Source organism: Cryptomeria japonica, chromosome 8 (genome assembly GCF_030272615.1).
Source record: "Cryptomeria japonica chromosome 8, Sugi_1.0, whole genome shotgun sequence".
Lineage (NCBI taxonomy): Eukaryota > Viridiplantae > Streptophyta > Pinopsida > Cupressales > Cupressaceae > Cryptomeria > Cryptomeria japonica.
This window is the reverse complement of record NC_081412.1, coordinates 217,428,582-217,441,626: the sequence shown is the minus strand read 5'-3', so window position 1 is coordinate 217,441,626 and position 13,045 is coordinate 217,428,582.

Here is a 13,045-nt window from a genome sequence, read left to right as displayed (position 1 = left end):
TTCTTCCTTCTAATAGCTTGGTCATGCCTTTTGCTAATTCACACGTGGATTTGATAATGGCATCAGATCCTGCCTCATCATAGGATGCACACATAAGTTCTAGATCCACTTCTCTTGGCATCCACTTATTCAAAATCAGCTCTAAAATAGCCTTGTCTTCATTCAACTCACTCAAAGTATCTAGAATTCTTTTCATATTAGTGTGCACAATGGAGGCTTCTACTGTATCAACAAAACTCAAAATTGTGGCCTTTACCTTCTCTTCATATTTATTTGCAAACAAGGCTTGAGCCTATTTTAACTTCTCCAACTCATGTTGAATGGTCTTAGTTGGTTGAAAACCAGAGGTCATAGGAGAAGGGGGAAATTTGATGATAGGACTGGTGGGTGGAGGTCTTGCTAGAGAAGATGCAATCATTAGAGTAGAGGATTCACCTCCTTGGTTTAGTCCTTCCAATTGATTCTGTAGTCTAGGAATAATACTGTCCCTATTGGCTACCTCCTTTTGGCTTCATTGTAAGCCTTCAGAACTATTTCTATTTTCACTTGGAGATCAACTCTCTCCTTTGCTTCTTTCTCAACCACTGCCACACTAAATTTTGCAGTTTCTTAGAACTATGTTGGCAGCTTCTACCACCCCTATATCCTAATCTCTCTTCACAATCATACCTCCTAGGAAATTGGATTCTGAGGTATCTTTCATCCTTCTACTTTCATCCCTCTTCAAGGACCATGTCTACTCCAACTATAATAATAATAATAACTCTAATTGAAATCTCAACCCGAAGTTTGGACATTCATCCGGTAAAGTTACTATTTTCATGGCTAGTGTTCATTTAGTTATCAACCTAGGGATGTAAAACTTGAAATGGGTTTGCACTATATATACACTAAGCTCCTTCAATGGCTATTTTGCATTGCTGTAGTAACTAACATTATATGGAAAGGAAAGGAAAGAATGAAAATTACAGAAGGCTACATGAAAGCTTATAAAAACAATGCTCGAATGATCTAATATAAATAACAGAAATCACTCTGTTCTGGCTTGGCTGGAAGAACAGTCAGTGGATCTATTTTCAGTGGCTGCAGGAACAGTCAAGGCATGAAATTCTACTGCAACTAAAGAAAAACTAATTTGAATGAGCATAAACACAAGATCACTCACCAAGTGGGCCCCCTTGGATGAGTGATATCAAGCTTCCAAAAAAATACTTTTTGCATATCAGAACAACATATCTTTTATTCGTTGCTTCTTGAAAATGATTACATGTTTTAAAAGAAAAAATCTAGAATGCTTATCAAAATTCTCTTCTCTATTCCTTTCTATTCTATCTAACCTCTAAGAAAAAAAAAAGAGATTATTAAAAATCAAAGATCAACTACAATGGACAACTCAAATCACGCCCAAAAGAAGAGGCGGATGATTGACTGATGAAGAAGATAACTAGAGCTTGGCTGTAGGAAATGTGGATCTAGACTAAACCACAGTCTTTGCATGCCGTAGCGATATTTTGCGAATTCAATGCCCACTAGAGTTAAACTTCCATAGTGCTACTGTTAGGCCCAATATGGAAAGCTAATGTATTGAGAGGGGAGGGGTGAATTAGTACTTCAAATCCTTTTAACAACAATATATTTACTATTATGCATAAACCAAAAATTGCTCTAACATAACATAAAGCTAAAACAAATAAATAACAATCATACATGATTCACTCCATAACACATATATTTTGGTTACGCAAAAACTCTTGATTAGAAAGAAAAAGTGCAGTGGGGATGGCACCCACAACTTCACTACTGCAATAATAAAGAGTGCTCGATTAGAGCTACATGTTTAGCTATTTCTGATAGCTTACCCTGTTAGGAGTATTAGGATCTGTTAGATCTACCTTGATAAAGGATTTTACAACACTTAAATTAAATGCTGTACTTGGTTAGAGGCTTTACAATTTATAGACTTGGTTAGAGTCTTTTACCCTGTTAAAGGTTTCTCTTACAACTTCAAAATATTTCAATAAAATCTTTACAAATATCTGCAACTTTACATTTGGAATGTTATAGCAGATTCTATGTGCTCAAAATAAGATTACCTTGCTTATAACATACCTCGGTAACCCATAAAGTAACACGGTAAACCCTTCTGTTTACTCTGTCCTTTGACTATTCTCTGAAATCCTTCTCGGTGACCTCTGTGTCTCTGTAACAGTCATAACACTTAGTGCTTTCTCATGTATCACACATGTCTTGCTTCATACACCTCTGTATATCTCTATCTATCACTACATGTATATATCTAATCTCAATCCATGTTGTATAAATAGATCTCTTATGTCGGTGATCTGATTCATTACTTTGATCTTACAAAGATGATTTATCGAATGAATAACTATACAAAATATTTCATTGGATAAATGACCTCGAAATCATACACAATCTTTAAGTGCAATTTCTAATGTGATAACGGTTCTATGTTCCTTGATCTTGTAACACATTTTCATATGTGTGTCCAGGTTCAATGAATCTAGTAACATGTTTCACTAGGTGTATATCAACTCGGTGTATCATCTTTGCTACTCGATAGACATGGAATGATACTCGGTAGACAACTCGGTGCATACTGGACTCTGTGAATACTTTCTTCTTTAACCGACTGTTCTATTCATACCGACTGAATATTTTGGTAGAGATAATCAACTAGAGTATATAGAATGACTTTGGATGTAAAACTAATGACAACTTGATAAGTAGTAACAATCTCCCCTTTTGACATTAGTTGAGATGTTTGACAAAACTACTTTTAAAGTCATAACTCAAAAAGCTATATACTTACAAAATTTGACTAAACAAACAGTATATACATTAGTCAATGAAATAGTATATTCACATATACTCCCCTTATCAATATACTATACAAAATTTTGATTTTGCATGCCTGATGATCAATGTTTTGTGATAACTTTTCGGTTCACTGCTTTGTCAAAATTGACTCTATTTTGAATACTTTGTTTTACTCGATATATACACCCCCTGTATACTACACTCCTTTTGTTTGATACTTTGATGCTTTGATACTATATCACTCCCCCTTTTTGACAAACATCAAAATTTAGTTACCATTCGGTGGTGGCAATTGGTCAAAAATAGATTTGTACTTTGTTCAGGCATCGGTGAGAGCGACAGAGAGGGCATCCTTAACACTGTCCATGAGGGAATTCTAAGCTATAATGTTAGCTAACAGTGAAATGAGTCCATCTAATGTGCTTCCCTCTTGTTGAGTGGATAGGGATGTAGCCTTTTTAATTTGCTATTGGACAGAGGAAAGATGAGGAAGGAATAATGTTTGAAGTATCATTATGTCCATCCTTATCTTGTGTTCTTCATTCCTTAGCTCTAGTTGTTGAGCCATGAGTTGTTGTAGCTTTGTATAAAAATTCTAAATGGAATTAGGCTCAGTGGTCAATTTATTAGAGAGATCGGTGATCTCTTTCTCAATCACTCCGGTTTTATTCTTGATATCTTTAATAAATAAAGAGAATGTACAGATTTTCTGAAATAAATAAAGAATGTGCTTGAGTTGAGGGGTCAACTCAGCAATAAATTTGACAAGTTTAACTTTGCCAATAGTTATAGCCTTCTGTACCTCTTCAATCATTTTAGCAGTGAGCTCCTTGTCCTTTAACTTGCTCAAATATTCGGATGCATCTACTCCAGATGTCTCTATCTTGGTTAGGAGTTCATCTAGTTGAACATGGATGGCTGCATCTATTGTCACTGTAGCTTCAGGTAGCATGTCGGTTAAGAGTGCTTTCACCTTCTGAAGTACTTTATTTTTCTTTTGAATAGCCATTTTCTTCTCTTGTTCAGCTTTGGCTTTGCATAGTTCATCAAAATCAATGAGGCCTTGCCCCTTTAATTTGGATATATCAATATTGTGTAACACTATTGGTTTTGACAAATCTACTTTAAAACTATGCTTTTTCATCTTCTTTTCTTTACCTTTCACCGATTGAACTAAGACAATGGCTTATGAGGCTTGATGATCCTCAGTTGGTTGCTCGGTAGAGGCAACACTTTGGTCAGTTTCTTTAGCCTCTGTAGTGTCCTTTGGTGTCTCAGTTGCAACATTTTCAGTGCTAGGATGTGCTTGTGAGGTCTGTTCTTGAAAAGCACCTTCTCCTACTGTAGACTTGTGACCTTTGGTGCCTTGTTCCGTATCCTGAGGGGCCTCGGTTGAGACAGATTGATTGACCAAAGGATAGGGCTGAACTTGTTCCAAAATTGACTTACTGGATACAAGTTGGGCATAAGCATTTCCTTCTATCATTTCCTATTCAGGTGCCTCTGTATCCATGATATCTTCATCTACTTGTATGGTGTCAACAGGGTCTTTCTCGGTGACATCAGGATCTTGCTCGGTGACATCAACAATTTCAACTGTAGCTTGCTCACTAGCATCCTTGATTCTAAAGATTTCCTGCCATTTTTCCTTGGTCTCTTTCTCTACTTCCAGATAAAGTCCATTCATCAATTTTAAAGCTTTTTGCTTGACTAGGAAGTTTTTGTGGTAGTTTGTTAGATTTTCTTTGATTTCATCTACTGACATGTCTGGAAAGAGATGTACCAGACTTCTTTATCTAATATGTTTTTCCGAGTCCATTGCATATTTCCACCTGTTATCAATATGCACATACAATTCTTTTGGAAGAGAATTGGATACTTCCAATGGGACCAATCAGAATTTCAGAAGTGTGCAGATGACAACTTCTTCTATTTATCTCTTTTTGGCATCATTTCTGGATTCATACTTAACATATCTGAATTATCCAAATCCATCATATTGCTTCAGATTAGCACAAAAATTTTCAACACTATGTACATTTACCTTCTTGCTCTTGACAATCTGAAATTTGCTTGCATCTTCAGATTCGGTGTCACTAGACTCTTTTGCCAAAATGAGTCTCTGAGTAGATTTCTTGTAAGTTTTTGTTACCTTGGGTGTGGAAACACTCTTTGTTTTCTTACTCAGTGATGCTGCAGATGCTTGTGTGTTAGGTCGCTTTGCTGGAGGAGTCGGTGAGGCCTTTGATGTATCCTGTTTCTTTCTTTTCAACACTTTTCCCTTAGGCAATTCGGTGCTCAGTGTTATAGCTGCCTCTTGGGCTTCTGATTCCTCTTTGGTAATGGCTATAGTGCCTTGGACAGGTGTGGAGGAAGAATCTTCTCCAAATTTCTCCATTAATGCCTTTATCATCTTTGTTGCCTTCCTTGTAGCTTTGGGTACTACAATGCTCATTTTTACTTTTTCCTTCACTTCTTCATATGTTCCATACCTCAGCTCGGTAGCATGCCTTGGTAATGTAAGAAATGGATCAATTTACTGTTGTGTGATGTCAAAATCAATCTTGTAACCCATAGGTGGCAAAGATTGAGTTCTTGGTTCCACAACAATCACATAATAGTAATTAGTGTCCACTTCAAAACATATGTCATCTTTGTATTTCTCCACTAGCTTGGGTGGAATCTAGTACCTGTTATGCATCCTTTCCTGAAACTTGCTGAAATAATCATCCATAATATCATTAAAATTATCAACTAGCTTCTTGATGAAGTCATTGATCTGATGGGTGATTGGTTGGTGTAGCTCCCAAACAACTTTACCGACTGATGGAAAGAATTTTTCAAATAGAAAAACATGCATATTGACAGTGATCCAAACTTTAGTGTATTGGCTGAATTATTCTTCTTTGGCTTCCTTATGGTGTTCAGATTCTCAAATAGGTTTTTCAGCAACACCTCACATAAATCAATTTTCATGCCTTTCTTCACAATTTTATATGCTAAGTCTATTGCTGCACAGGGTACACTATTTTCCCTTACTGATTGGAAGAAATAGTAACCTATTACTCTAATGGCAAACTTTAGTTCTACATCAGTGCCATTGTTTAATTTTAGTCCTCTGCAATTTGATTCTACTTCGGTTAAACTAATAAATTTCTTTTGTGATATCATTTTCTGAGCTCGGGCATGATCATAAATAGGGTAACCGGTGATCAAATGAATGATCTCCTTGGTGATCTTAAATGGTTGCTCTTCTAGCCACATGAAGTCATCATGAACTCTGCTTAGAACAAACTTGACCCACTGGGGTTTGAATACACGAGGATAGGTTAGGGCTTCAGTCAATCCCTTGATCTTAATGTTCTCATACTTTCTATCCATTTTACCATCGGTGCACAATTCATCATACGTGTCTTTGATTTCAACGTGACCTAGTTCTTTAACTCGACATTTGGTGAAGAATCTCACATCCTCGACTAATAAAACTCTATCCGAGATGAGTGAAAATGTGATTTTGTCATCCATTTCAGATGTAATTTTGGGAGTTAAAGAGTATTTTAGTGAGGGCTTTTCAATGTTCTCAACAACAACGGGATTCTAGATCTTAGGTGCCACTGCAGATTTCAGATAGGAATTAACAAAAGATCCTTAGGGTTTGAAGATTTTCAAACGATAGATGCTTCACACTTAGCAGATAATAACAACTTGATATGATCGGTAAACCAGCTTAACAATGCATTGAGATTGATGTCAATACCTTGAATTTTTCTTTGGAGGTGGTTTGATCGCCTTTGATTTGCTTGCTCTACTCTCTTGAAAACTTGGTGAGTGAAAAATGACCATGTAAATGCTTTAAGTACACAATATACTTTATCGGGCTCCATGCAAGTTAGGTTAAAAACATTAAATGCACTCGGTTCCACTAAAATTTCTTTCCTTTTTGCGCTTTAACCGAGTAACCAGACTTCCTTCATTTACCGACTTGACAGGCTTCTTGTATTCACCGACTTGATAGTCTTCCTACATAGTGCTCCAAAAGACTTTGAAAGAATTTCAAACTTACTAATACATCTTTAACTATGCAGATTTTGACTTAAGTACATAATAAAGTAGGAACTGTTAAGATTTGACCTTTGAGAGAATGCAGTCCCTTCATACCTTTATCGATTAATTTGGAATAGGTGCACCTAACTTGGTAGGTAAGGTGCTTTCTTCATTTGAGACAATTTCCTTCTTTTTCCAAATCATCTGTAATTTTTCTTTTATTTCTTCAGTGTCTCCTCTAGGTTGATCTCTGCAATCTCTAGCCAAGTGTCCAACTTTGTGACAATAAAAACATGCCATACTAGGATTTCTCCATGATCTTCGGTTGTTCATTCCAAACCTTATAAAGCAGTTGGCACTTATATGTCCATATCTTCCACAACATTCACACCATATCCTTGTATTGTAATCCCATGGAACTGCAGAATATTGTCGGTATGGATCTGTGTGAGTTTGGTAACCTCCAATATTTGCTCGGTGTGCAGACCACATATAGTTTTTTTGCTTAAGCCAACACTTCTCGGTACTATGTCCATATCTATTGCAGTTTTTACAAAACCCTTTGAATTTTGCCTTCTGATAATTGTTAATAGACTTTGTCCTACATTGGTTAAATGTGTGACCATATTTATTGCAATTGTAACAATAACCATTAGACTTAGTGACATTCGATTGCTTACCTTTTCTGATTTGGCACATGTTAGCAGTATGACCTTGATTTCCATAGTAGTTGCAAATAGGCTTCTTTCTTTTGATGTGTTTCTTGTTTCCAGCTTGCTTTGATGATTCTCCTCTCTCGGTTGTATGAATTCCCTTCTCAGTAGAGTCTTTTCCTTTGTAATCGAGTCCTTCTTCTTTGTTGGGTCTTCTTGTATTCAGCTGCTCATCCAACATCTTTGATGTTTCATAGCTCTTCTTTAGTGTTTCCTTGGATTTATTTTCTGTTTCAAGTTCATTGGTCAACCTTGATATTTCAAGTTTCAATGCTTGATTCTCATCATCTTTCAAATTTGCTTCATGATGTGCATAACCTAATTGATCTAACAGATTTTGTTGAGTCCCAGTCAACCTTATGATTTCATCATTCTTTTCAAATAATAATGGTTCAAGCTGTTGTTTTTCTCTTTCTAGATCTCTTACTTTATCCTCAGCTGTCCTCAAAGCATCAAGATTCTCAGTCATCTGTGTGCTGAAATATTCATGTCCTCTTTTCATTACTTTTAGCTGACCAGCCAGTGCTTTGTTCTTCTCTTTCAATACTCCAATCATTTCTTCAGTCTCTTCAGATATACTATTCTCAGATGATGTCTCAATTTGTTCCACTAACTTTTGAGAGTCCTGCAAATCATCAGATAATCTTCTTCTCACTTTCAATGATTTTTGCATTTGTCTTTGCATGTCTGCAATCACTTGATTAGCATGATCCAACGCTTCTTGCAGATACACAATTTTTCGAGATTGTTTATAACCTTCCATTGATAAGATCTTTCTCTTTAGGTTGTTAAACCTTTTTCCAAAATATAAGCTCTGATACCAATTGTTAGGCCCAATATGGAAAGCTAATGTACTGAGAGGGGAGGGGTGAATCAGTACTTCAAATCCTTTTAACAACAATATATATACTGTTATGCATAAACCAAAAATTGCTGTAACATAACATAAAGCTAAAACAAACAAATAACAATCATACATGATTCACTCCATAACACATATATTTTGGTTATGCAGAAACTCTTGATTAGAGAGAAAAACTGCGGCAGGGATGGCACCCACAACTTCACTACTACAATAATAAAGAGTTCTCGGTTAGAGCTACATGTTTAGCTATTTCTGATAGCTTACCCTGTTAGGAATATCAGGATCTGTTAAGTCTACCTTGCTAAAATATTTTACAACACTTAAACTAAATTCTATACCTGGTTAGAGTCTTTTACCTTGTTAAAGGTTTCTCTTACAACGTCAAAATATTTCAATAAAATCCTTACAAATATCTGTAACTTTACATTTGGAATGTTGTAGCAGATTCTATATGCTCAAAATAAGATTACCTTGCTTATAGAATACCTCGGTAACCCATAAAGTAACTTGGTAAACCCTTTTGTTTACTCTGTTCTTTGTTTGTTCTCTAAAATCCTTCTCGGTGACCTCTGTGTCTCTGTAACAGTCAGAACACTTAGTTCTTTCTCATGTATCACACATGTCTTGCTTCATACACCTCTGTATATCTCTGTCTGTCACTACATGTATATATCTGATCTCAATCCATGTTGTATAAATAGATCTCTTATGTCGGTGATCTGATTCATTGCTTCGATCTTACAAACATGATTTATCAAATGAATAACTATAAAAATTATTTCATTGGATAAATGACCTCGAAATCATACACAATCTTTAAGTGCAATTTCCAATGTGATAACGGTTCTATGTTCCTCAATCTTGTAACACATTTTCATATGTGTGTCTAGGTTCAATGAATCTAGTAACACGTTTCACTTGGTGTATATCAACTCGGTGTATCATCTTTTCTGCTCGGTAGACAACTCGGTGCATACTGGGCTCTGTGAATACTTTCTTCTTTAACCGACTGTTCTGTTCATACCGACTGAATATTTTGGTAGAGATAATCGACTAGAGAATATAGAATGACTTTGGATGTAAAACTAATGACAACTTGATAAGTAGTAACAACTAGTTGGCTGCTCCGCTCATACCGTACCTTGCGCTCGCTTGTCTCCTCTTCAGCTTGATCTCCAGTTATTTCTTACGCGATTCTTCCTTCTTCAAGGGAGAAAGGAGAATATCCACTGCAACATCATTTATTATCTGCACTACAACAAAAACAACATACAAGGACATGCATACATATTTTATTTAATTAATACATTCATTAATTCATATATGATATTACCCTAAATAATCCACATAGTAATAGGAAAAAATCATTTGGCTGCAGGAATAAATGGCATGGCTACAAGATTAGACCGACAAAGTTCAAACATGATTTCATAAGTTTAGGTTTAACACATGGAATACATATAGTCAATTTACAATACTTCACTACTACCATGCAAACCAAAAGATCTCAAAAACCTAAGAGTTTTGATGATAAAAACATGACAAAGTCTCAACTTATCATGCCCCCCAACTTTAAGAGTTTGCTGATCCTATAGCAAAAGGAAAATTTCTGACTCTTGCTGTAACTCTAAAATCACCTACAGTGCCCTGACCTGTCCCCCCTGAAGCCAAGTTCCAATAAAATCCTTTCATTCTTTCCAGGCTGGACCATCTAGCTATTTCTTTTGTGACTGCATCATAGTTCTGCTCTGTAGGCTGACATGCCAAAAGCGACCACATAAGGATTGGGGGTTGAAAGATCAATGGTAGCCAGTTGTTGGCTTTCTCCCTGCCTAATTGTATGTATCTGGGGGCTCTTTGCATGGTTGCATGAAAATTTTGTAGTGAATAAGGTTCTCCTTGTTTTAACTATTCCGGTAGGTTATTCTAGCGCTGAGTTAACCCTTCTATTGCAATTGTCCTGTCGGTCTAAATCAAATTCTCATATGCTTGATAGACTTCTTCTCTCATTGGAAGAACTAATTTTCTAACATCATCTCTTACCAGTAACTTCTGCCAATCATAATAAAGAACTCTTGGTGCTTCTAATTCCCTTCTTAATGGTAATGGACAGTCAAGCTCTAATTTTTCATACTCCTTGGCTTGTGCCCCTATGATAATCTCATTTTGGATCCATGACATTAAAGCTTTGATATGGATATCCCCAATATACAATAAAGGGTTCCACTCCCTATCTGAGGGTACAACATAGTTATGTAAGTATAATTCACATAGCAAATTCTTCACAGTAGGAGGAGAGGTTTGGTAAGCATAAAAGAATTCTTCAAGTGTTTCTAAAGAGGGGTTAAGGTCTCTAACAATGCGGTTTAGTTTGAAGTTTAGATACCGCTCTTTCAAATGTAATGCATAAACTCTTGGAGGTGCCCTACACTGCATCAACTCAGGAACCATGCCAGTAATTATTTCTACCTTAGCCTCTAATTCTTTAATTTTGTTATCTCTTTTCAATTTCTTTTTGCTGTTTATCAATATTCCCCTGCAACCTAGCCTTCTCTATTTCCCATCATCTATAAAATGTCAAAGCAATAGATAAACTACTTAGGGATGAAGGAGGTCTAATAGGTACTACCTTAGACCATAGGATTTCCTCAATAAACTCCTCAATTTGAGCTGACATCTCTCCAATATTTTCATCAGGTTGCTGTAGAATATCTTCAATAGTTTCTTCAAATTGTTGTGCCATAGAAGCAAGATTTGCTATTTTATCCTCAACAACATTTTCTTGGATTTCATCCTCTGCAGGGCTTCCTTCTTCTAAAGTTTCCACTGTAATAACCTCTACTGGATTACCCCCAAGATGAGTCTTCTATGTCTTGCTACGTGTTCTTCTTAGATAAACTTTTGGAATGGCTGTAGGAGTTGCTTCAGTTGTTGCAGGAGTTTTTATTTTTGTCCTACGCCTCTTGGCTGCAGGAGGAATATGAGTTACCTACGACTGGGTCATAAGTTCTTCATCTGTTTCATCCCTTTCCATCTCTTTCCCTTTCCTTTGTAGAACTGGTGAATCTCTTTGAAGAGAAGTAGAGGGTTGTTCTTCACTTGATTCCACTATCTTTTCTTCCATAATAACCGTGGCTCCTTCAGCAACAAGAAAATCCTTATTTGTAGCAACTACAGGGGAAGAGGGTTCTACAACATTTTCTTCCTCAACCGATGGGTTATCTGCAACAGGGACATCTTCAACCCTAAATTGTTGTATATCCTCAAATACACCCCATTCCATTTGTGAAACATCTCTCAGGGACCGCTGTACAAGTAGCTTAACTAAACCATGATGGCTAACAGAGCGATTTCCATTTTTCCACGTCTCCTTAGCACTTGTAGAAATGAGGTGGTATAAGAAATTAGGAACACTCACTCGCCGACCATGCCACAGATGACTAAGTAATTTAAAATTAGGTGAATGCAGATTTGAATATCACCCTTCACATGTAATGTATTTCATAACATACAAAGCTACTTGAGGTCAATGTGCGGGTAGAGAAACCCTTCTAGTTCCTTGTTTGTCCACCATTAAAGGTTCATCCATGGGAATTGTGAACTTTGCCCTGGCACTCCTTGCATCTTTTGATTCTAGAAAGAGTTTTCCTTCCTATGGCAACCCCGTTACTTTTGCTATTCGCTGCTTTGTAGCAATAACCTTCAAACCTTTAACTATAGCCTCTCCTTCATTAAAGGAATGCATAAATTCTGTAGCAATTTCTTCATTATAATCCCTAATTTTCAAGAAGTAATCCAACTAGCTGTGGTGTCTGAAATAATGCTCACAAAGAGCATCCTGCAGCAACACTTCATGAACCGTTGGCTCATGATGAATTGGATCACCACCCATCTCTTACTCTACTATTTTTCTATCTCTGTGGCTGAACCAAAATATCAGACAATATTGCTAAATTGAAATTCCCTTACATATCTTAATTCTGGCGGCAAAGTTTATTATTCACTTGCGTGAAGTAATAACATAATAAGTAATGATGGGGGAAAAATCAATTCGGAGTACCAAAAAGGACTGATAATTAATCACTTTGGAAACCAAACCATGAAACACCCCCCCAAACTTAACCTAGCACGTGTCTGCACAAACTGACAAGATTTTGGGTAGTGGAGCAGATTTAAATAGGATATAATCATAATGAATGAATAAATGCATAATTAAAATAAAACACAATATACACGTACCTGCAATTGTACAAAAATGATGGCGAAATGAAATGAAATGACAGGTAAGAACGTGGGATGGAATATCGTGGATGGGATTTTATGTACAGAGAAGAATATTCCCATATAATATGGAAATATTTTATTATGAAGCGGCAAATATGTTCACTGAAGAGGCTGCAGGAACTTTACCTTTATTACCTTGCTCAATTGCAACAGGAAGCTCATGAGTTGCTGCAGGCTCATTGTCAGTTGCTGTAGGAACCTTGTCAATTGCTGCAGGAACCTTTATGTCACTTTGTGGAGTAAACTGCTACAGGAACTCTTCTTTAGTAGCTGGTTTATGATATAGACGTAGTTGGTG